The sequence below is a fragment of the Apostichopus japonicus genome, chromosome 19 (genome assembly GCF_037975245.1).
Source record: "Apostichopus japonicus isolate 1M-3 chromosome 19, ASM3797524v1, whole genome shotgun sequence".
Lineage (NCBI taxonomy): Eukaryota > Metazoa > Echinodermata > Holothuroidea > Aspidochirotida > Stichopodidae > Apostichopus > Apostichopus japonicus.
In genome coordinates, this window is record NC_092579.1 from 24,535,258 (window position 1) to 24,561,747 (window position 26,490).

At 36.9% G+C, this 26,490-nt stretch overlaps 1 protein-coding gene across 8 annotated transcripts in view; it reads right to left on the minus strand.

The window, feature by feature from the left end:
• The window catches only part of LOC139960263 (ankyrin repeat and fibronectin type-III domain-containing protein 1-like), a 216,172-nt gene that overhangs the window by 49,588 nt on the left and 140,094 nt on the right, over nucleotides 1-26,490 (minus strand). The window contains exon 1 of one of the 8 annotated variants that reach the window (XM_071958493.1): nucleotides 5,394-5,424. The exons of the other annotated variants lie outside the window; for them this stretch is intronic. The gene's annotated coding sequence lies outside the window, so the exon portion shown is untranslated. Of the gene's footprint in view, nucleotides 1-5,393; nucleotides 5,425-26,490 lie in introns of those variants that run through there. 8 annotated transcript variants of the gene reach the window in all.

A 26,490-nucleotide genomic window follows, 5' to 3' on the forward strand; every position in this document is an offset into this window, starting at 1 on the left:
CTGTGAGGACACAGTGAAAGTAACGTCCAATGAGATTCATCTAGCTAGACAAACAGGCCAATCAGCACTCTGAAGACATCACCTTTGGTTATTAGGATTTAAGATTCCTGTGATAGGTTTACATCGTCAGAGTAAAAGTAGACGATTGAACCAGTACATACGTAACAAGATAATTATTTCAGAAAGCTATGACATAATTTGTATGATAACTGCAGATGGATTACAAATACAACAGTTAACTTGTTACTGTGTCTTCTATAAGTATTGTAAATGCAGGAAGCAAGAAGATTGTGAAATACAAGTAGTTGTTGACATGTATCATGCTGTATTTAAATTTAATTTGAAGTATTTGAAGTATTGACTCGCAATGGTAAATGGTGTATCCACATAATGTAAGTGGAAACAATCTATGGACCTACAGCATAACATGATCAACACTGCAAACATGATTGGAACATTTCTTTCTTATGGTCTTTACATTTGTAGATAAAATGAAATCATTATAAACAAAATGTATTAGCTTACTTGATCAGGACTATTACTTAATCTGAACTGTGGTGCAGTATTTGAGCTAAGAATTAGCATGAATGATATAATTGTTTCAATTGTTAATTCTTTGCACAAGAATTATAGAAAAACAAATCAAAAGAACTAAGCATGGAAGATAGCAAGTGGATTATTTGACTTAAAGATTTATTTAATAAAAAATCGACTGAAGAGTCACTGCAATATTTCAATATTCCAGTTCCCTTCTTCTGCTCTTGTACTTCTCTACTCGCTAACTCCATACTCTGTGGTATGAATGCACATTTTACATTAGCAACTCCCAATGCAGAGAGAAGAAACATACAGAGAGAAGAAATATCCTGTGAGATGTAATATCCTTTTCAGGATCAGAGATCTATGTTAGCTTCCCACAAATTTCATAGATTGTCTCCACTCATAACATTTTCTGATCAAAAACAATGATTCAAATATTATGTGATAGGAACAATTCAAGTGCATCTTAGTACCACTGAGTGATTGTTGTCAAAAGATACTACAGTCTGTGACAACAAGGCTTAACTGTATGAAACTTGAGTGCCCACACATGATAGCCTATACAGCAAACTTCACTATCTCTACACAGGGGAAAGTAATGTTACAAGTAAGTGTTGTTAAACAACATACTTTGTGATAATTGTGCTGGCACTACAGATGCAAGAATGTTTCTAGACAACGGATAGGGACTATTAGCCAATCAAATCACAAGATTTTGAAAAGCATCATTGTGTATTTTTAGCATGAAAATCTTCGTAATGGAGTATTGTTAACCCCTTACCTTGCTGTTGATTGTTATGATATATCTATTTCAAACTATTTCAATGATCTGTAGGAGTAGGAGAACTTTTGTTTCTTGTCAGAAGTTGTGGTTTTTTGAAAAGAAATAATGAAAGATGTTCATACAAAAATGTGTTTCGTTATGTTTTCCATTGACCTAGTTGTGAGTGTGTACTTAGGGTTTGCATCCCCCCGAACGCAATCAATTTGAAGATTTGGCGTCCCTGGCCAAATCACTGCAGTTCTGGACACAGAATCCTGCTTTTGTAACAATGCTGTATGACAGTAGAACATATATGATAACTTGCTTGGGTACTATATTAAGAACTGAGAGGCATTAAGAACAAAACCTCTCAACTCTGAATTAATTCTAGCCTTCTAAAACTACTGCTGCTACTGATGAAGATACTGTGAAGAAACTAGACTGAGCTTAATCCAACTAAGAATTTGTACCAATGCTTGTTTAAGAAACAACCTTCATTTGTTTGACCACTTGAGGAGGACTTAAACTGGCCAAAACAAAGAAAAACTTCCTTTCATATTATAAGTCACAATGACTTGGAGAATTTCCTAGATTAGTGTGCAGGGTTTGCCCCTTATATGTCGGACAGTGGTACCCAGCTATATACCCCAATTTTCATGCATTTCAGGTGATACGGTAGTCATTGGCAGCTACATTGTGTAATTCCCAATGAAAAATGATCACAAGCTGGTGTGAACACAGTGTATGCCAATGTTTCTAAATCCTTGTTTTCTATGGTTCTGGCCATGGAATACCAACAAAAACAAACTGAACCATAGTAACTGGTCTGTCCTTCACTGTTTGATTGAGACACATTCCCAAGAATTTCGGCAAAAAGATTCCTCCCACTCTTAAAGCATCTTTCTTATGACCAAGTTTTCAAAATTGCTTCTCACTGTCATAGCTTTTCACCATTGCAGACAATTGCCAACTACTGCTTTTAAATTCAAAGTGAATGTATACAGATTCTCAGAATAGTTTGTATTGGTGGAGATAAAATTTACAGATAATCACACTCATGTTGTGCATTTCATAAATTCTTGAACAGTTTGAATGACACGTCCTTAGCCTACACCAACCCTGGATGAGAGTGACAAAATGAATGGATGGACACTTAAAGAAAACCAGAATGCAAATTGCATTGAGGTTTCCATGCACTTGAAGCAAGTTAGAAGTCTCTCTTGAAACAAACTTATCCAGCTTTAGTGCTTGCAAGGGTTTTACACTTTCTCCCATTGCAGACCTCAAAAGACCTTCACAAAGAATTAATGGGCTCTTGTACTCATTATAGGAAAGTCATATGCCAATATGACATCTGATGAAACTGCCAATCCTATGATGTCATGTGTAAATTTCCAGAGTATAACCTCTGCTGACCCAAATGACCTGTACCCTCCAGCAAAAACAATAGGGTTCTTGTAGTCATTATGGAGAAGCTATAGCCATACGTACCAGCTACTGCAGTTTTCTATCTGGAAATACCGTATTTACAGAGTGTTCAAGTTTTGACACATGGTGACCTGGAATGAACTATGACCTACATCAAATTGTGTACAAACTATACAACACATAAGGCTCTCACACCATATATGAGCTCCTTTCATGTTCTGGAGATGTAACAAATTTGATATATGCATGTTTTACCCTCTGCTGATCCCAAATGACCTTTGACCTCTAGTTGTCTACACTGTGACTAATAAATTTCCATTTAGTGTTTCAGCTTAATATGTCTATAGTAGTAGTACTATCAATTGCAGCATTGATTAGGGAGGGTCACAGATGGAGAGAGACTACACTCATTGAGCCTTTGAAGCTATGTGTGTTGCAGCCTGTTATAATCACTGTTCAAGCTGGTCCACAAATCTGTGTATGATGCCCCCTCTGAGATGAATGTTTCATCAAATTTCTCCTGCTCTTTTCATTACCGGCAAGAATTACAGGAAATTGTTCAAAAGGTAGAAACTTGAAAAGACTTATTCCGAGTAATTGGCTAATGATCAACTAATGCTTTGATTTAAGAGAACAGGCAGAACCAGAACACCAACTGTGCATTCTCTTTAAGCATTAGCTGACTGAGAGTTTCACATTAATATCATCCTTGAGGAGTGATCTGCTCTAGGTCATCCTATTTTTGTACACCTGCAAAGTTCCCCTGTTCATCCCTGATCTAGCATGAGGCAGGACAAAATGCTATTATTTTGAGGACAGGATCAAAATCCTGCAATCATAACAACAAAGTTGTCCTTGGAAGTGCTCAAGTTTACTATTGAGCAGTAATATCTGGGTATATATATGGAGCAAGCAAGCAGTCAAAATTGATCACAAGGGGGCATCCCAGTGTCATCTTACCATATAACATCTACAAAGAGTAAAGTGATTGTAAACATGAGGGGGATCGAGCAAACAAGAAAACATCTTCACAACTCAGGATTTAAAAAAATTCTAGCTAGCTAGCGTAATGGTGGATACCGATGTTAACATAATTACAGGAATAATGAAGGCAGGGATCGAAGACAATTTATATTATTCAGTAACCTAAAAACTCTCTAATATTCGATTTTTAAGTTAACCGCTTCCTGATTGACTGAATACGCTCGCTTTGAAAATTGGCTCCTATGGCCTCACCACAATGCACAGTAAGCAGCCATTGATTATGCAATACGCCTGTAATTCCATATTGATGACATCAGGGAGGAACAAATCAATCGAGCAGTACCATTTTCTCCGTACAAATGCTATACTAAAGCACAGTAAACAACACTAAGCCCTCTTGACTGTGACCGCTGAGTCACCATGTACACATTCTCATAGTCTGTGGTTGTGTGTTGCTTTTAACATCCCACTGCTACTTGACTTTCTGAAGTAACAATGGATATATTCCAAAGAAACAATACAATGTGTTTCTTCTCAATCTGCAATTAGCTGGTATGACTACTGTAAGAGCTTGTACCAGTAAAACATGTAATGACTTAATATTTGATAAAGAGAAAGACATGGTCAGCTAAGACACAAAATGATAAGGAAATATTAACATTGTCCGTCTAAAACATTTGTCTTTTTCAATACACATGTAACAAACACTATTAAATTACTACTGCTGGCTGTGTGGAGTATGTAAGTGTATACATGCACATACTACTAAAGACCTGAGAGCACATAGCATTTATAGTCCTCACTACTGTTTACAAGCTGCAAATAATATGTACTGTCAAATTACACAATTACACAGCTCTGTATCTGATTGACTGAGCCTTTGAACATCTAAGGAAACTATTTTCAGCTTATTGAATTAAAGGTATATCAACAAAATCAGTGACAACATCATTTTGTGGTGTTTGAAAATAATAAACTGCATATTTCATGATTAAACTTTATTCAATGTTTCTTGTATCTCCCCCAAAAGACAAAGAAGACAATTGGTAAGTCCATGATCTATTATTAGAAAAATTGAAGGAAATAATGCCTGGGAGCATTTAACCATTCAGCTTTTCTTTATTTGCCTGCATCTCTTTATAATGCACAGATGACTTGCAAGCCATAATGTAAATAGTTGTACATGCAGATGTACATTCATTCTGAGAACACCAGTAACAATTCCTTCTCACTCATTTACTTCAACAACCAAGTAAGGTCTGATAAGAAAGTGTGACTATGACATAAATTGCACACCGTGTATTAAATACAAGCTATTGGCAGCTATTTACAATCTCTCCCCCAATCCCAACCCTTTCCCCATCCCTTGGCAGGGAACACCCCACTGTAGCAATAAGATGACCAGGAATGTTTGCACGTGCATTTTTTTTTTATCAGCAAAATATGTTGATGATCCATGATTTTCCCTGAGCAGACTGAGACTAGGTAACCTTCTTCTGCTTTGGGTTCCTCTTGGCATGGAGTGTCTGCAGTCTAATCATTTGAAAATCAAACAACCTTCCTGAGCATTAAGTAAGTTATCCTCTCACATAAATAACAATAGCTTTTTCGTTTTGCTTCGTTTCATCTAAAATCATTTCTTGGGTGGAAAACAGGTATCACTGCCAACAATACGTGCCTTTGGGATATTTGCATAAGACCAGTCTTACTCTTCAAGGCTGAAAATAAAGACCCAACAGAAACAGAAAGTAATGATATTATATCACCCTTTGTAAGGCTGTGTATTTTGATTGAATGGAATAAATTCAAAATAAATTTTATAGATCTGTCTTTGATCATCACATGTTAAAAGTGTTTTTTTTTTGCATTAAAGGTTGTGAAGACTCAAGCAAAAAGAAACGTCTCATGTCGGTAATCTGACCTAGTTTCGAATGAGGTGTAACAGAAGTGTTAGACACCACCATCGATCCCAGAAAATACACACACAGCTGGCTACCGTAGGTAATTAGACACTAGTGTACAGTCAGTACATACAGCTGCGATCAATACCCACAGCACAGTGTACAAATGATACAGGGATGGACATCTCAGGTCCAGCTAAAGATAACAAGGTATCACATTTCATTACTGTCTGCATTTTGTAGCGATAAGAGAAAAACTTCACTTGCAAGCAACGGAAAGTTAACTTTTTCACAGGGCGGCACACGGTTTGGGGCGAGTCTTCAATGCCTTTAAGATCAAAATGTGGCAAAATGATGATAATGTTACAGAGGAGAAATAAATATGTTATATTAAGGAATCTTAAAATGTATGTTTGTGTAGATAGATTTTTGCCCATGCTTATTTTAGCTATGATAACTGAAACATAGAGACAGTCCAAACCACAAGCATTTTATCAATAAGAATGTAAGAATTACAACAAATTGTCAAATAGTGGTTAGAAACAAAACGGTCAATTCACTGTGGATGATATGGATATTAGGACAATATTTCCAGGTAGCTGATGGTTATGTTTGAAAAGGAGTACAATCGCAATTCCTAGTAATAACCGTCAGCTGTTATGGTCTCCAAACAGGAAATACAAGATACACCTAAATATAGGTGTTGACTCATTCAGTTTGTCTATATACATCCAACTACCTACTATCAGATCTGAACTGAGGACTGAAGACGCACACATGGTCGAAACTAATTGCTTTTCAGATGAGAGCGATTTCAGCACAGAGGAAATCATCCATCAGCTCTAAAAATTTCAAAATCTGTGTCTGAAGTAGAATCAGGGGAATTTCACGACTGAGTGGGTGTAATGGCAGGCTGCTGACATCAGTTATGCACCATGTGCGATGCTTGCTTTTACTTTAATCGATTTGATATTCTTGGCTCAGTCATATGATTAACATGGACTACAGTCATAACAGTAGGAATTATTTCCATTGACGTTACTATTGTCATTCCTCAAAGGAAACCTATAGCCAACATGTTGGCAAATGACCGTAGTATGTAAGTTTGGCTTTACAAGGTATTTTTCAAGGTGCAAATACTCAAAAAGAATTTAAAAAAAAGAAGGTGGTTACATTTATCCTATCAATAACTTATATTAACCCTCACTAGCTGAACTTTTTCAGTTGCTTCCTCGATTGAGTACAGTTGCAATATATATGTCAACCATATGTTCTGATGTACTCTTCTTATTCTACTGAAACTGTCAAGCATGGCCCTATATCCCAACCACTTACAGGTATCATTCACATTCCCATGGCCGTATATCCCAACTACTTACAGGTATGCTTCACATAAATTACATGTAAGCATGGCCCTATATCCCAAGCATTTACAGGTATGCTTTTATTCACATTCCCATGTCCCTATTTCCCAACTACTTACAGGTATGCTTCACATAAATTACATGTAAGCATGGCCCTATATCCCAACCACTTACAGGTATGCTTTCATTCCCATACCCATGTCCCTATATCCCAACTACTTACAGGTATGCTTCACATAAATTACATGTAAGCATGGCCCTATACCCCAACCACTTACAGGTATGCTTTCATTCCCATACCCATGTCCCTATATCCCCACTACTTACAGGTATGCTTCACATAAATTACATGTAAGCATGGCCCTATATCCCAACCACTTACAGGTATGCTTTCATTCACATTCCCATGTCCCTATATTCCCACTACTTACAGGTATGCTTCACATAAATTACATGCAAGCATGGCCCTATATCCCAACCACTTACAGGTATGCTTTCATTCATATTCCCATGGCCGTATATCCCAACTACTTACAGGTATGCTTCACATAAATTACATGTAAGCATGGCCCTATATCCCAACCACTTACAGGTATGCTTTCATTCACATTCCCATGTCCCTATATTCCCACTACTTACAGGTATGCTTCACATAAATTACATGTAAGCATGGCCCTATATCCCAACCACTTACAGGTATGCTTTCATTCATATTCCCATGGCCGTATATCCCAACTACTTACAGGTATGCTTCACATAAATTACATGTAAGCATGGCCCTATATCCCAACCACTTACAGGTATGCTTTCATTCACATTCCCATGGCCGTATATCCCAACTACTTACAGGTATGCTTCACATAAATTACATGTAAGCATGGCCCTATATCCCAAGCACTTACAGGTATGCTTTCATTCACATTCCCATGGCCCTATATCCCAACTACTTACAGGTATGCTTCACATAAATTACATGTAAGCATGGCCCTATATCCCAACCACTTACAGGTATGCTTTCATTCACATTCCCATGTCCCTATATCCCAACTACCTACAGGTATGCTTCACATAAATTACATGTAAGCATGGCCCTATATCCCAACCACTTACAGGTATGCTTTCATTCCCATACCCATGTCCCTATATTCCCACTACTTACAGGTATGCTTCACATAAATTACATGTAAGCATGGCCCTATATCCCAACCACTTACAGGTATGCTTTCATTCCCATACCCATGTCCCTATATTCCCACTACTTACAGGTATGCTTCACATAAATTACATGTAAGCATGGCCCTATATCCCAACCACTTACAGGTATGCTTTCATTCATATTCCCATGGCCGTATATCCCAACTACTTACAGGTATGCTTCACATAAATTACATGTAAGCATGGCCCTATATCCCAACCACTTACAGGTATGCTTTCATTCATATTCCCATGGCCGTATATCCCAACTACTTACAGGTATGCTTCGCATAAATTACATGTAAGCATGGCCCTATATCCCAACCACTTACAGATATGCTTTCATTCACATTCCCATGTCCCAACCGCTTACAGATATGCTTCACCTAAATTACATGCCAACCAGCATGGCAGTGAATATATATATAGATATGTATTCTAGTAAGTTAGTTCAGAATCCTTTGCCAGACAGAGCTATTTCCTTACAAAGGTCAAACAGTGTGGAAACTCTACACTAATGAAGAAGGATCAAATTGAGATGGAGAATTCCATAAGGAGAGATAAAAGGACTAAATTTAACACAGGTGACATAGACAAATCACCTTTCTTCTGACACCTCAGTTCAATTCCCTGGAGGAATTAGAGGCAAGGATGATAACTCTCATCACAGCATCATTAATCAACATCCGCATCATAAATTCTCTGCTTGGTAATAAAACACCTATGAAAATATCTAAAGCTGTACACAAAGTATTAATCTAAAATTAATTTGAAAATTTCAACTGCATAGTAATTGAGCAAAAGGCAATCTAAAGCAATCATATTCATAATTCAAAGTCACATAGCAGGCATACACTATGACATATAACTGATGAAAGAATTGAAGGCATGACTGCATATTACAGCCTACACATAGACAGCAGTTGACAAACAACAACAAATTAAGAAATGTGAACATGTAATCACATTACTATAGTTTTCAATATCTTAATTTTATGGCCTTTGAATAGGTTTCTCTACACAAACTTTTAACATAACATATTTCATACTAATCAAATGCATACAATCAAATCACATATGGGATCCTTGCAGAAGTCGGCACAAAACAACCCGTTACGCAGCAAATATTGCTACAAAATAAGCACATTTTGCGCTAACTCTTTTCATAACTTTCTAAGTAGAGCACTCAGAAAACTATTTTTTATGTCATTTTGAAGAATATTGTGTCCTCTTTACAGTGACGTGTCGTTATTTATTATGCGTGTGAACTTAACCCCGTAGTTTTTAATCTGAAAAAGTAAAACCCACTTCGGAAAGCAGTGAACCACTTCAAAATGTCACTATCTCTCAATGCTTACATTGTGCTTGCTGGGAGTGTGATTGCGTAACCAATTTCTTTCCTATGCCAAAGAAATGTTCGTTGACTCTTCTCTCTAGTGATATAAAATTTGACTTAATTGGTCAATATTAAGACTTGTACTTTGCACCAGCAAACCAAAAGCATCGTATGAAATTTGTGAAGTCCTCCTTTACGCAGCTAATCTGAACACACCACAGTGTGCAGTGCTCTCACAGCAATTTCAGAGAGTGAAAACCGCAATGCTTCTTGTGCGAGCAACCGCATTTAATTCTCCCACAACGGGCCGTTTATTGAGTACAAGTTTCCATATGCTGATGCATGTCTCCCCAATACCCCCCCCCCCTCACATATCAATCTACAAATTAACTGCAAATTCTATGCAATCAATTACTATGTCAAGAATTAATAATATTTCATAAAGCTGAACCACAAGTGCTTAATGAATGTGCGGAAATAACCTCTTACCAACTGCCAATGCTTTCCAAAAACCAAAATCTTGGAAAAAATGCAGTTTGAGCTATATATTAAAAGCAAGTAACATTGTGCAAGAACTTGTGAAAATACTAAGAAAAAGTAGCTGTAAGCTATTAGCTCGGTTGGCAAGACTATTGTTCTTAATGCACATATCTAATATCCTTGTTACACCTAATAAGAGGGATTGTTCCAGAAGAATTCATTTACTTAGGAAATGATACAGTACTCTTTGTACCTATATTAAATCTCACTGATTAAATTCCATTATCTATAACATGTTACTATTGCTTATCATAATTCAAGGCAAAGTACGATACTATTAAGATTATGTATGATATTATGGGTCAATAAACCAATATACAGGCATTGAATTTCTCTCAAATCTACTATTTTTCTATACTCAACACTGTGAAGTACATTACTGGAATGTTTCTTAAATAAAACATGGTCCAGTAACCTGCAAGATTGCCCAATTCTGGGGGTAGAAGGTAGTCTCCCTGAAGTATTGCAATTAACTGGCTCACTTCACTATTTTTGTTGCATTTCACTCATCATCATCAAATCTTCCCCTGTGCGCCATTCACCCTTGGGTGACCATCAACGATAAACCATGACTATAAGTCTAGCTCCTACACATGTATGCAATGAATACCACTCTACCAAGATTGAGTGGAATTATACTGTTATAGGCCGTTCTAACGAACGCGGGCTTGCTTCACCTTTGATCGACCTATTGACGGGAGGGCAAATTGCTCCCCTCTTTTTCTGCGTGGGAACGGGACTAGCCCGAGCTTTATCAAGCCCCTCATGAGAGGTAGGGTAGATACCCTACAGGCTAAGCTGTCCTAGGACAGCTTAGCCCGGGGAAACGTTGACAAAGGTAAATAAACAATTACCTTGGGGTGTAATAGATACGATGGATTTTATAAGTTGTGGTTTCGGCCGCTTGCTTATTTCAGTATCGACATAAACTGTTTTGTATCTTCTAAAATTGGTTGTGTGTACAAAGGACCGATGCAGTGGGAATTAAGGAATTGCGTTCGGCATAGCTGAGAAGTATACAGTGTAGCTGCCCGCATATATCCGCATACATTCAGTATAAAGTTTCAGCTACTTTCTTGAAGACTTCCAGATAATTGGCAAAGCCCATTATTATTATTAACGATATTTTCCTGTACAACATGTCGCAGGAGACTAAGCAAAGTATGTGGTTGTATGATGAGGTATTCGCATTGCTTGGCAATTGGTACGACCCAAGTATTATGCCTAAACTTGATGGGACGTGCCGCAGAGTTTTGGTTTCACGTCATTATGGTCCGAAATAAAAAACCCCACAACAAACAATAATGGTGAAACAAAGATATGAATACATTTTGAGCCAGCATGAATTGATCGCGTAACAAAGGTTGAATGTTCTAGACCTACAAAGCCTAGTCGATAAGCCAAACTTTCATAAAAGCACACCAAAACCTTCCACAAACCAGTCACTATGAATATTGCTGAACTCTGTATTATAATATCATGACAGGAATTGTGCAAAGATGTACATGTTGCTTTAATAAATAACTACTACAAGCAGATAGGCTTATTCCCATTCTCGATTACATTTATAGCTTGAGATTGAGTGTAAAGCCCAGGCTACAAAGGTTGTGCCACAGTTACCGTAAAGTGTCTAGTCTACACGCCATAACTTCTTTGATGCAATTATTGCAATACAAGCAAAATACACTGATAGTGTAATTTCTTGTTGGCAGCTTGCCAAGAAAAAAGTTTTTACATCAATGTCAAGTAAAATCATACAGTATAAAACAGGTGCGGCCATCGAGTTGCAACAAAACCTTTTGCAGCATGTCACGAGCCCAACCCAACCATTTTGTGTTAGGGGTTAAATATTTTATTTTTGGGTAAAGTGTGCAAACAGTTTTTTTTTTCAGAGTTGTTGGAACAATTTTACGAACACATATCTGCTAGAATATTACTATTATTTTTAGGTTTTCCATTTTATTTGCTTTCAGGTTGGAAACTATGAACGATTTGTTTTACTCGAAGGAACATCAAGTATAAACTTCAACAAAGATGAAAGTTTTCAGTTATCGTGTACACAAAGCTTGGGTATCACATACATACCCATACATGCAGGCTAACAGCCACACACATATAGGCCATCAAAATGACAAAATAAGCCAACAATGATGACTTCTGGAATCTCTGCTATGGAAATTTAGAGTGTTGTTAAAATGTACGATTTTAACCCTAACAGCATACATCCAATTAGTCTGTACCTTTGAATGACCTCATAGCTGTCTTGGTGAAGGTAGGACGCCAATCAACTTCCTTCATTAGATAACAATCCATGAAAGAAAAGGGCTGACTTGTCTCTTCTTTCTAACCTCCAGACATTGTGAGATGAGAAGGCAGAAGCCCTGCTTCATTAAACTGTCCTGGTCTCTGATGACACTCAGGCTGCAGCAGGAAGCATGCATAAAAAGAATATCTATCTAGATTGAAACCACAGGTATTAGTAAATCTTCTGTCCTAAATATAGCATCTGGGCCAGCATTAGACTTAGCTGGTGACAAGTTGAACCTTTAAGAGGAGACCGCCTCTTGATTGCAACACAAGGTAAATAGCGATGCAAAAATCAAAATGACTGTTGAGAGAAAGCTTTCCAAAGGATTCAACAACAGCAGCAAAGTGAGATCTAGAATATTGTTTCCTCTTCTGATAAGAGGTTATTTGGGTACTTTCTTCAACATTGAAAAATTAGTTGTACATTTCATCAAGCCAAGTTTCAACAACAGTAAAGGGTGTGAAGACTTGCGCAAAAATAAAAGGTCTAATGCCGGTAATCAGAGTGTTAGACACCACCATCGATCCCAGAAAATACACGCAAAGCTTGCTACCGTTGGTAATTAGACACTAGTGTACAGTCAGTACATACAGCTTCGGTCAATACCCACAGCACAGTGTACAGTACAAACGAAACAGCGATGGACAGCTCAGGTCCAGCTAAAGATAACAAGGTATCACGTTCATTACTGTCTGCATTTTGTAGCGACACGAACAAAAAGTCACTTGCAAGCAACAGAAAGTTCTTTTTCAGATGGCGGCACGCGGTTTGGGGCGAGTCTTCAATGCCTTGAAGATAACTTGGATTCACAATTGCCAACTTTTCAAAACATCAGTAGCTCAAATTTATACGCTAAATTTAGTGGCACATTTACAATGCATTACAAATTCCCTTTGTATCCTTTCTCTCTACACATGTGTTAAATGCCATGTATTTCCTATTGGCCTATGGTAGGAAAGAAAAGTATGCTATACAGTATAGCTTTCTTGACACCAATGGCTTCTGTTTGAGATCTTGTGATAAGACACAAAGATCTAAAGTATGATATTCCAAAGCTAAAGGAGAGTTGTGGTCCATTCCAATTATTCTAAATCATTCTTTGGAAAATAATTCAATAGGTTTCCCACGAAACCAATGATTCTGAAGAACAACACTTGTCACATTCTTGTTGACTAGAGTTATATGATTGATGTTTAATACAATGCTGTACAAAAGGCATTAGGACTTGGACAGTTTGACAGTGAGTGACCATTTCTATTTATTACATTCATAACCAGAGTGAAAAATGCATATATGCGGTTTCAATGACTTCATTACAATAGACTTCTGCTCGTTCACCAGAAACAGCTCTTATAATATAAATGTCCTGACTTCTACATGAGATCTCAAGTATAACATTTTTTTCAGAGTTTGACCGCTGGTAATCTACCTTTGACCTCCACCAAAACAATTGAGTTCTTCTATTCAATAATATGCATCCGAATGCCAAGCATGAAAGATATCCATGCCTCCTAACTTGAGATGTCATGTTTACAAGGTTTTCAATATTTGACCCCTGGTGACCTCAGATGACCTTTGACCTCCACGAAAAACATAGGATTCTTCCTCTCAATGTGACATATCTACACACCAAGTATGAAAAGTTTCCATGATTCCTAACTTGAGATATCATGTTTACAATGTTTTCAGTGTTAATCATCTGGTGACCTCGATGACCTCCACAAAACAATAGGCTTCTTCTCAATATGACGCATCCACATGATAAGTATGAAATGTATTCATGCTTCCTATCTTGAGATATAGTGTTTATAAGTTTTCAGTGATTGATCTCTGGTGACCTTTGACCGTCACCAAATGCAATAAAGTTCTTCTACTTACTATAATGCATCCACATGCCGATTATGAAGTTTTTTCATTTTTTGACTTCTGATGACCTTTCACCTCAACAGAAACAATAGGCTTCTTCCTCTCAATATGATGCATCTTGATATGAAGAATGAATAGTATCCATGGTTCCTACCTTGAGATATCATGTTTACAACTGGGCATTACACACACACCATCGCCATTGGTTACGATTTTCATTGAAACCAAAAATGAGCTTTTATCTGAATGTTATGGAGTCCTTGCAAGAACAAGCACTCCTTGTGATTCTTCTTCTCATTACTTACCTAATGATTGATACTGTACATCAACAGATGCAATTAACACTAATCCCATCATCTTATATGTAAAATTTCATAATGTTGCATTGGGCCCACGGTGATCTTCCTTTCATACTGGCTGTAGGATTTCCTACATTTGTCCCAACTCCCAACATTGCTGGAAAATCTCACATACTGTATAAACGTAACTTTTACACTAAATTATGAAGTATTTAGTCTCCTTTATTTACCATTTTCACTCAATATACATAAATTCCTTTGATAATAATGCCACTAACAAAGACTGGCATATGATGAACGTAATGTTCAGTCAACAGTGCTGAAGACTGTTTGCACATTATAGGATAAAGATCCAAAAGATTAACCTAATTCTTTACACAGCACATATGATATGTTCCCAAAGCCTTAGAATTAACATATTAAACTGCAAAAAAAAAAAAAAAAAACTTCATTTGCTTTGTCTTAAACATTTTGCTAATTTAAATTAAAGCTAAGAAATTCCACAACTGCAGGCCAGACAGCCAAGTAGAAAATATTGCATAGTTCACACTGAGGTGAACCTACCAAAGATCATCTCCTATTACAGAAACCATTTATCAAAAACCCAATAACAATAACATACTCTCTAACCAGAGCTTGTAAGTCACACCTCGCTAACGTCCATTGCGTCTTTGGTAATGAACTGCAACCAACAGTCTACCTTAGGGGGAAAGATTCATCTCTCAAAAGGGCAATTCCAGGAAGTACACCTATTTTGTGACGTCAGCTTTGATACAAATTGTTTCAAAGTAATCACATTAACGATGAGATCATACAGAGTGCAACAGTTTGATATATGAACAACGTCTATAGGAAGAGACTGTCTACTTATAGAGTGGCAATAACACAGGAAGTCTTAAGACCACTCACTGAGCAGGGCTTAGAGTATTGTACATCAAAGTACTGCAGTCATCCTATACTCTAATTAAATTCTGTACGTGGGGAAAGATGTGGCAGGTGAAGTACTTAACTGAATACATATTAAACAGTTACATAACAAGGTAACATCACTGTCCCAAAAGCTTACTAACTATGCTTTGCTCTGTCTATGTCAGACACAGCTTTGCACATATTTGGATGAACATCGTTCTTTTTAAAAAAACACAGCTTCTTCTCCAAAATACTCAACTTTCTCCCAATGGACAGATGATTGATTTTGTTTGGAAACAAATAAATCATAAAAATCAACCACAAGTTGTGATGCTTCAGTACAGCACTAACAACATTTCCATGAAAGAGAGTTTCATATTAAAAATAGTCAATCTGAATGCGTTTCCAAATTTCAGGTGATTTAATTGGCTAATAGTCCATTACCCATTGTCTGCAAACATTCTGTATCTGTAGTGCTCAATGAACACAAAGCATATTGTTCAACTGCAACTACTGTACTTGTCCGGTTACTTCCCCTGTGTGAATGTAGCATAGTTTGTGCTATAGGCTATCATATGTGTACACTCAAATATCATAACCTTAGGCCTTGTTGACACACATTTTGACAAAAAGCGATCATAGTAGTTCTACTTGAATTGTTGCTGAAAATATTGGTAATATCTGAACCATTGTTTTGTTATGAATTGAGACAATTTATTAATTTTATGAGAAGCTAACATCTCTGATACTGAACAGGATGTTTCATCTATGTTTGTTCTCTAGGAAAGTAGGCATTGAGAGTTGCTAAAGTAAAATATGTGCATTCATACCACAGTAATTTCTTTGTTGCAAACTTAAAGTAAAGTTTTGTGGTCCTTTTGACCACATGCTTCAGGTTAAGCTTTGTGCATCGTTCAGGTTTAACCTACTTCATACATGGTCAAATGTAGCAATTGAAGCTTGAGTTTTTTTTAAAATATACATTGCATGAAAAGTTATTTACATACTAACTGTAATTGGAAAAGGGGTCAGAACTGGCCGGGGTTTGGTTAACTTGCCATTGGTGATGAGGAAAAGGGAAAATATGTTCAAGTCTGTTTTGGGTAACTGTTTGTTAATGGTAACTTTCTATAGGGGTTTATAACAGTTGTGAGCAAGAACTTGGCCTTTTAGGGAATGTTCTTTGGTCATCAAGATGTACATGTAATATTTTCTACAAAATATATTGGGCTCAATAAAATCAATTAAAAGTGCAATAGCTTTATTCTTACATATTGTCTCTAGGCATTGCTTCACTTTACATTGAATTCCTACATTCACGGCAAATGCATAGCCTATTACATTTTCATTGACATTATACAAGGGAGTTGAATACCATACAGTAGTGTGCATTGCATGATGTCTAGGCTGGCATTTGGCAACTACTTGTCTAAGACAAAATTGCCTGCTTTGGAATTTGACAGTTATTTTGTTGTTGTACAGTATGTTAGTTACATGTTTCATAATTTGATTTTTTTTATTGAGAACATTATACACATGTCACCATACACTTTTGTTGCACACAAGCCAATGTGTTGTCAGGGGTCATTTAACATTTAAAGTAAGTGCATGTTTCCATGGAAGACTGCAGGGACACAAGTTTTTCTGAGCGTATGCAAACATTTTGAAGACGTTGCATCCCGCAGATGCAATACTTAAAATCATAATAACAATACTGAAGAAAGAGGAATAATACTCTAATCTATTTGATAACTTTATTTCCCAACTGACTGGGATTTACCAATGCATAGTCCACTGTCATATGTCCTTTTTGCTTGAAATCAATGGTAAATGATGAAAAGACACTTAAATTACTGGAATTTCAAAAATATTCTTTGAAAAGATCATAACCGTAGCAAGTTCAGTGGCTGTTCTCAAAGGTATTTCCTTCACAGCAGATTAGTCCCTGAGGATAGGTCACAATCAAGCGTAAAACCCAACTGACGTCAGAGACCACTCAAAGACCACTCCAAGGAGTAACCATGCAATGACCATAAATTCCATTTACTAACTTCAAGACCGTTTAGCCTGGCATGTCAGCAAGAACAGAGTAGCTTACTTAAAGAACAGTATCACAGGGTTAAGCGCCTTTCAGTGCATATTCTGATGACGAACTAGCACTTTTTCCAGAACAATGAAACAGAATTAAACACAAATTCTGTACTATAAGTCGTGTACCTTAGATGTAATATAGTTTATGTTGTGTTATATATTTTGCACCTTGTGATATATAGTTAATTTCACAATTTGTTAAATCATGTCACAGATATTTCCTCAACAATAAAATGGGAAAAACTGAGTTTAAAAAAGCATTCGGAAAATTGCATTAGTTTGGAAAGTTACTATGAAGTAAACCAGAGTAGGCCTACTTGCTAAGCAGTCAAACTTGCAATTTATACTATCTTTTTGTACCACTATTTTAGTTGATAATTCCACTAACTATTTGAGAGGTTCATGTTTTGCTCATACATCTCTCTCTTCAATGAATATGGCTCGTTATCAGGAACTTCTGATCATGATTGTGTTCACATAGGTTATTGGTCTGAGAAACACTTTCATCATAAGACAATGAGCGTGTTAAACCATGTGAACACACTCATGATCAGGAACTTCTGATCATGAGTGTGTTCACATGGGTTATTGGTTTGAGATCTGATAACACTTTCGTCATCAGATAATGAGCGTGTTAAACCATGTGAACTAGGGTTGTGCGGGATCCCGGTAGTCAAGTGAATCCCGGTATCCCGATCCCGGTATTGACTAATCCCGATCACAAAGCAATGTGTAACTACTACCGGTATTGAGAAACAACCGGTTATTACATTCGTTTCGGTATCATTCCCGGGAACCCCGGACATAATAAAAATATCTACGTGTTACTATTTGAAATAAAGAAAACAAACACGATTTTTTCTGGTTTCTGTGTTCTTAGTTTGAATAATATCTGATCAATTTATGTGCTGGGCTAGACCTATATATTAACGAATCAACTTTTCACGTAGTAATTTGGACCTAGGCTACACCAAATATTGAACGTTACTTGCGCTCAGCACGTTACGGGACCTCAAATTCTTCTGAAATTTTCGTTACTTATTCTTCCTTCAAACGATGATTGTCAAGGTTCCCATACATGTACAAAATCTTACCCTTATTCATTTCACCTCATTTTGTTATAATAATTATAACGATTTAATAAATTTTGAGCCAAAACCGCAGGGAGTATATCCAGTTTAAATCCAACTTCGCCCGGGACTGTATATTATTATAGCCTAGGGTATGGTACTTGTACACACACACAGTGTAATGCAGTACTTAAGATTTGATGCTGTAATGAAATGGATTCGTTTATTAATGCGGGGGGGGGGGGTTCCACGATGTCATTTATATTTATCTTTCGCTACTGTTTTAATTTTTAAGACCTTTTGTACGAAAGATTGATATTGTACATATTGAAAGTATATTTCCTGGAGTAAACAACAGCCGATTACAGGTAACGATATAAATAAATCTGTACTATTCTTATGTATGTAGTTTATAATCCCGTATTTACGTAGCCCCTAAGTTACATTCTTATTGTCTGAAGTTCCAAACACGTGGTGACTTGTTGATAGTTAAAAACTTTTCATTGTGAACTTTTGAACTTGAAGGGGTTGCCCTATTCCAATATCATGGAATAGTGGGGAACTACCAATTTATGTTTGTGTACGGATTACAAGTTTAATCCACGTGCGAACGTGTTAATCTAGTATCATACGTCGAGTATGAATGAAGGATGGTGCGGGTTGCTTTTTTCCAAGGTTTGTGCTTTTCTTTTTGGAAGTGTATGTTAAAAAACAAAGGCCCTAATATAGTGTGTTATATATTTTTTTTATAAACGTGCGTGTAAGAGTATGTACATAGCCTAGGCTATGCATATTGAATGTATGACATTGACAGTCTCGTAACTAAGTGCTTTGAACCGTAGATGAAAGTTGAGGAAAAAACCGGTTGTAGTTACGATACCGGGATTCATGTTACAACACTACCGGTTGTGTGAAATCCGACTACCGCACAACGCTAATGTGAACACACTCATGATCAAGAACTTCTGATCATGAGTGTGTTCACATTGGTTATTGGTCTGAGATCTGATAACAAGTACGTCATCAGACAATGAGCGTGTTAAACCATGTGAACACACTCATGATCACAAGTTCCTGATCATACTGTTCTGTAGGACATATTTACAAAGTGACAACTCCCAGACAAGACAAGTACTAGGATATCTCTAAATACCTCTGTCATGTAAGCTAAAGATAATAGTTAGGTTTGTGTCTGCTTTTCTAAAGAGTTTTCCCTTTGTATTTTGCAACCAGTTATATGGGGTTGCTAAAATTCCATTAAATTAGGTGATTGGGGGTATATGCTCTGAAAGACATATGACAAGTTCATACTGACATGCATAGTCCATGCATTTCAAAATAAACAGAATGAAAAGCTATCTCAAACATTGACAAGAAGAAGGAACATTCTTCACTTGCCATTTTGATCATGATTGTCGTTTTATCATAAAATGTGGCATTCATATTCACAATTGAGCAGCTATCAGTCTGAGAGCAAATAACCTTCAAACCAACTATTGGGGATGTATATTGAGAATTTGCGACAAACCAAAACCTCAAATTTCTGAATGGATATAGACAGAAAAATAATTAGATAGAAAATAATCAAGCTCAGACAAACTGTCAACTTGCACTCTGGTTGACTCCTAAAAATATATCCATAGTTATTAAATTTAAATTAAATGAATAATCCTGCCTCTAGCCAGCATTGCAGAGGTTATAAGGTGATAAGTAATTATCACAGCTGAGAGAGAATGGTCAACCAGAGAATGGTCAACCAGAAAATGGTCAACCAGAGGTCAATTGGAAGTCATTGTCACTGAAGGATAACTAATTGCAGTTTCCTAATGACAATTTCATTGTATGGCCAAAAACACAAGTAGATATTCAATATGCATAATGCAGCTGTTACCATTCTCTGTTTCCAAACCTACTGAGTATTAAGTATTAGTCACAAGCACTCAAAATTCAAAACAAGATTGTTAATGATCACACCAAAAACACCTTTCTTTAATTGTTCACCAAATAAAGCATCATGAAATTTGATTTGATCATCAACATTTCATCACTCAGAAACTTTTCATAGTAGGTAGTAAGCAAATTAAAAAGCAAATTTGAAAAGACCAAAATTGTTTACTTACACTTTGCTATTTGAAATGAAACTTGCCTAGACAAGCTAATGACTTATATTGTTATGGAATAATAACATCATACAATATTGAAACATCAATAACAAACCAGGCTTAAGCAGACAGTTTCAATGCCTAACAGAACCTTGAAAGCTTTTGCGGATGCTATATATGGAATGATTTTTGTTTGAATGTATATTTTCCATGTCAAGGAGCTGCTTGAAACTGGTCCCCAGTTACAATTTTAACCAAATACTGCAACATTATCTAAATTACCATAGCAACTGAAAAACTTGACAGGAGTCAGGAGGTAAAATAATTACATTTTGATGTGAATTTGATATTTGAATAGTATCTACATGTGGCTTTAATTTCCCATAACTTGAAGCTACTATAGGATCCTGCAATCTAGGTTGTAACGCACATATCCCAACGTTGTGATGTTGCGAATGTTCACTATGTAATCGCGCTGCAAGCAACCATTAAGGTTCTTGTTACAAGAGGCCTTGAGGAGCTATTATTTCTACAATAATACAAGCTGCAAAACAAAAGAGCATGTTCCTAACTTGTGATAAGTTTACATCCACACTCACAGATGTTTGACGTCAGTAACTAGTACTATCTACCCTTGAGGGAATCAGCTGGTGGTTCTTATTCATTAGTCCATTATACAAAACTACTAAAGATGCTAATCAGATGCCATTAAGTCCAATATATACAGAAGCATGTACATTAATCTCTGTATTCCAATATTTCAATTTGTGAAAATTGACACTAGACACAAGATATATATATATATATATATATATATATATATATATATACAGTATATTTAAAGAACAAAAAGTGACCACCGAAATGGGATTATTCAAATGAATTCAGGTGTAACAATTAATTAAGGCACCATAGGGTTGTCCTCCACTGTTAACTATAAATTCTGTTGTTGGGTAGGCGTTTTAAGAACGCCCTTATTTTTGGGGGATATGGACATTTAAAATCATTCAAAGTGGCTATATGGACATAGTCTAGCACACAGACCACGAAGTCACTGTCTTAGAGGCAACATAAACAACATATTGCAAGTTAACTGTTTAGAAATATTGACATATTGTTATATTCTCAATGCTCTGTTGTTTATACAGATCTGTATGGAAGTTGAAAGAACTGTGTCTGGGTTAACAAAGGATACACCAGCTATATACTGTTGTGGGTATAGTCTGAAATTTTGTACCACAAAGGGGTATAGGCTCTTTAACTTGTCTAGACCATTAATTTATTTCAGCTTCAGAGACTATCAATAAAATAAATTTTAATCAAAATAGCAGAATTGTCCCCAGACTGCATATCTGGGATGTACAAACTCATGCTTGTACTTACTTTGGCATCTTTTTTAAGATTACTGAAACATTTAAGCATAATTTGTAATACGTCCCCAATACTTTCAGGTAACTCCAGAGGGTCGAAAGCTACTATTGAGAGTTTGTATCCTGCAGCAGATGACAGTAATGCTATCAGTGATTGTTTCAAGTTGTCCCTATAAGTTCAAGTTGTACTACAATATTTGAACTGTGATTTCTTTTGTTACTCATGGTTACTATTGAACAGTATAAATTTGTTTAACTATCCACAATTTTCTTTAGGCTATCTCATCCAATTTATTGGCATAATTTGCAGTTACAAAGTAATTTGACAATTGACTGTCATATGAAGTAAAGATTAAAGAACAATTGTTTTGGTATCTTAACAGTAAAACACTACTGCGACACTAACCTTTAATATTAATATACAACAATATGTCAGTTTGGTATAAACCTTCAAAGCACATGTGTTTCATTGTTGGATATAAGTGGAAAACAAAACATGAACAAAGTCAAATGTTTGCTAGGACATTGAGAGATTTCTGAAATGCTGCAATTAATCAGTGAGTTGGTCCAAACCTTCCTAAGTTTGAAGCAACTAATACAAGATACATATAACCACACCCAATGTGGTCTACTGAAGATATCACATGATCAGGTGGCAAGTCTTGAGCTATAGCAACAGGTCTATCCAGTTGCAACAAATTCATTGTAAGCATTCCTTTTGACTAAGATCACCTACTTACTCATCCTTGCATTTTACATACAGTGTGACTAAAAATAACATCAATATCAACCAAATTGTTGTAACATGGAAAGCCACCTGGGGTGGGATACAAAACATTATATATGGTAGGATTTATGTCAACTATAAGCAAAGATGTGTGTCAAGTATTGTTATGCACCCAATTAACATCATTACTGTAGACAAAGAACTCAACATTCCATAAGCTGGTGAGTCTCAGAAGAGTAGTACATCTATTGCAACTTTGTGGTGACCTAACCTAGCACAAGAATTATGTCCCACTGCTGGTGATGGCATTCCGAGAATTCAAAGAGATATAAAGCTTTATAAAAAGAGAAACAGTTGCAATGACTCACATCAGTTAGCAATGGTACATTGAAAGTATTGTTGTTATCTTGTACAGAATCAACTCTACAAACATATACTTAGATGAATGACCATGACAGAAATATAGAAAATCAAACAAGGGGATGGGGTGGGGGAAGGGGTGTGTGGTGGGGATAGGGTGTTGGGCAGCTACAAGATTATTGGTTTAGCATCTTTTGTTACATTGAGTCTTTTCCACTTCCAGGAGATTCTATGGAGAAGATCAACCTTGAATGATCCCATTGTTGTTGATTCTGGGTAATTTAACTAATGGCATCATACAAAGTATTGAAGATAACAAGTGTGACACGTGCAGGGATAAAGTGATTTATAATCACCAAAGAGAACAGGGGAGGTGTTCCATGAGTAAAATCAAATTCAAAACTGCCAAACACCAAAAATTGTAATGGTTTGAGATTGGGGATGTATAATTGAAGTAGAAACTGCAAAGCCAGCTTTAAGTTATCATAATGCAGGGATGAAATAGAAGCTACAACACAGATGACAGATTTACAATGTCAGGAACTTACCCCATTGATTATTTGGGGTCTGACTGCATGAGTGAATGGGCTTGGTGATTCCTTGCAACAATTTAACATTATGATGTACATAAGGTTTTCAATCTTAACACTGATGTTAAGTTAACTTTAGCTTTTCTTTTGGCATAAATTATGTTTATATGGTTTTCAGACAGCTCTTAAATAACCTTTGACCTACACACATATCCATAAGGTTTGTGTAAATAGTATGGTGCAGTCCTGTCATCAAAGTATTTCTTCTGTAGTTACAGTATTAACAAAGCTTTTAGACTGACCTCTGGTGATCTAAACTTACCATTGACCTCAACAGAAAGCTATTACACTCACTGCATGTCACATACAAAGTTCATTGATACTTGACTATTGGAGTTGCATGTACAAGGATTGCAGAAATAGACCTGTAAAGACCCTTAATCACTTCAAAAACAATAATTTACTTGTACTCTAAAGGTGGATCCATATGCCAAGTATGAAATTCAATTAAGTTTTGCATTTGAAGTTATTGCATTCACACAATTATCACACTTTGACCTCTGGTGACCTCAAATGATCTTTGACCTCTACAAAAAGCTAGAACTGAGATGGCATAGTGAACATCCAAACAAAATATATATATAGATAATACAATAGAAGATCTAGGGAAGACAATCTGTGAAGACACAAGTCAATGCTACTACACTAAGCTTGCCTAAATAAGTGGCTACTGTGCTCTCACACAACTAGTTGCTGGCAACAAACTAGTAGGGCAAGGATCCCAGGTATCCCAGGTAATGGAAAACCAGACACATGCAATATTTAGTAGGATACTTATGTAACACAGGTGCTGCTGCCTTGATTCAGACTTCAAAAACAATGTAAGAACCAACATTTGATTCTAGAAGATGAGAAATATACCAGAAATGCAATGACAGCATATATCTTCAATTGGCAGATGTGACAGGAGTATAAAGTTGTAATAGACCAGGAAGTGGGTCAGTGTAGGATACAATGCAAAGGTGTAAGGATGTATCACTTAAAGGCATCCATAGTTTTCTCCTTGGTGGGCAGAGGATAAACAACTGCCCATAGTAACAACCAAGTGACCTTTGACATGGGTCTATTACATCATCCTTGTTTAGACCATGGTGTGTCACATGGTCACAAAGGGCACCATTGTTTTACTTTGGTTTATTTTTGGAATCAACAAGTCCAGACCTGTTGGGGAGGAGAGATTGGGGGGAAAAAGAGAAGGTGAGAGGGAGAGTGTAATTAACTTTGGCAGAGGGTGGATTGCAGCTAGGGAGGAGAGAAGCAGTATTTTCTTATACTCTTGTCAGATTATTATGTAGAGATTTTCAATAAATTAGATATGTAGCTTTTACTCTATTATTGGTGTTCATCTTCATTTCTTTTGTGTGCGAATTGAACATTCTCAACCCAATGTTCCAGGTGGGAGCATTATGACATGGTGGCAGCTAACTGGGATTTACAGCCAGGAACCTTATTGTTAAGTGTAACTGGTAAAGCCGAACGGCACCTTCAGCGTCGAATTCTGGTGCAAGTTAATATAATGGAACAGTGGAGATCGGTAACACACTGCACACATGGATAGATCACCAAATCTTCGATCATTACACGGTCATCATTTTTTTTTAAATGACTGGTGTTAACTTTTGTTGTACAGTCTGTGAGACTTTCGTTTTGTGAACTATGAACGTGATCACAACGGTGTTAACTTTTGTGGCACAGTCTGTGAGACTTTCGTTTTGTGAACTATGAACTTGATCACAACGGTGAAGGGGAGTTCATATTATGTCATGCTTATGACGTACTCGTACATCTGAACATGTTCGTTCAAGAAAATATTATTTGTCTAGCGTTATGTTGTACGTGGATTATTGGTAGTCCTTGGAAGTTTGGTCCTGATTGCGTGCTTCGTACAGGTGTATGGCAAGCGTGATGTCGAGGACAATTGTGCAGGGTTTATAAGCATTGGCTTTCTTGATACCGGAGTGAGGCTCCTTTCTGGTGTGGCTGGTGGTCGATGGCAACCTAGCTGAGGGTTAATCTGTGGAACTGGAAGTGTCTGGCAGACTCGGTGTACTGGAAGACTGAGACTGAGAGGCTCATCATATAAGCGGAAGAGTGAGTATCCTTCCCTTTAAGTGTATGAGGCAGACATCAGGCAGTAGACTTAAGAGTATATATTAAGTCATTACACTGTATTTCATTTTCATATTTTAAGATGGCCAGTAAAGGTAGTTCTGGTAGCGGCAATGGTCCGTTTACGAGATCGAAAGCTAATGAGGGGTTACCCGATTCGAATCTTGAGGATGCTTTCACGTCCTTAGGGGTTGGTGAGGATCAGGGCCCCACCCAACCAAACAATTTCATGCAGGATCTGCTCGAAGGCCCTCATGAAATTGCCGGTGCTAATGCAGCTCCGAGTGATTTAATTCAATTAGAGTTATTGAAATTAATTCAGGATCAGCGCAGAGAGCTGAATGCGCGTATATCAGCTTTAGAGGGCGGGAAACCGATAAGAGACACCCCCTTTAAATTAGATATACCCCGTCTTAGTGACCGGGATGATGTGGATGTTTATTTGAGGGCATTTGAACACCTCATGATTGCTCATGACATACACGAGGATTCGTGGGCCTGTCACATTGCGCCTCGTTTAACTGGGAAGGCTAGAGAGGCATATACCTCTTTACCTGTAGAAAGCTTAAATAGTTATAGTGAACTAAAGCGTGCCATATTGGCAAGATATCAGCTTAACGCTGAAACCTATAGGCAGAA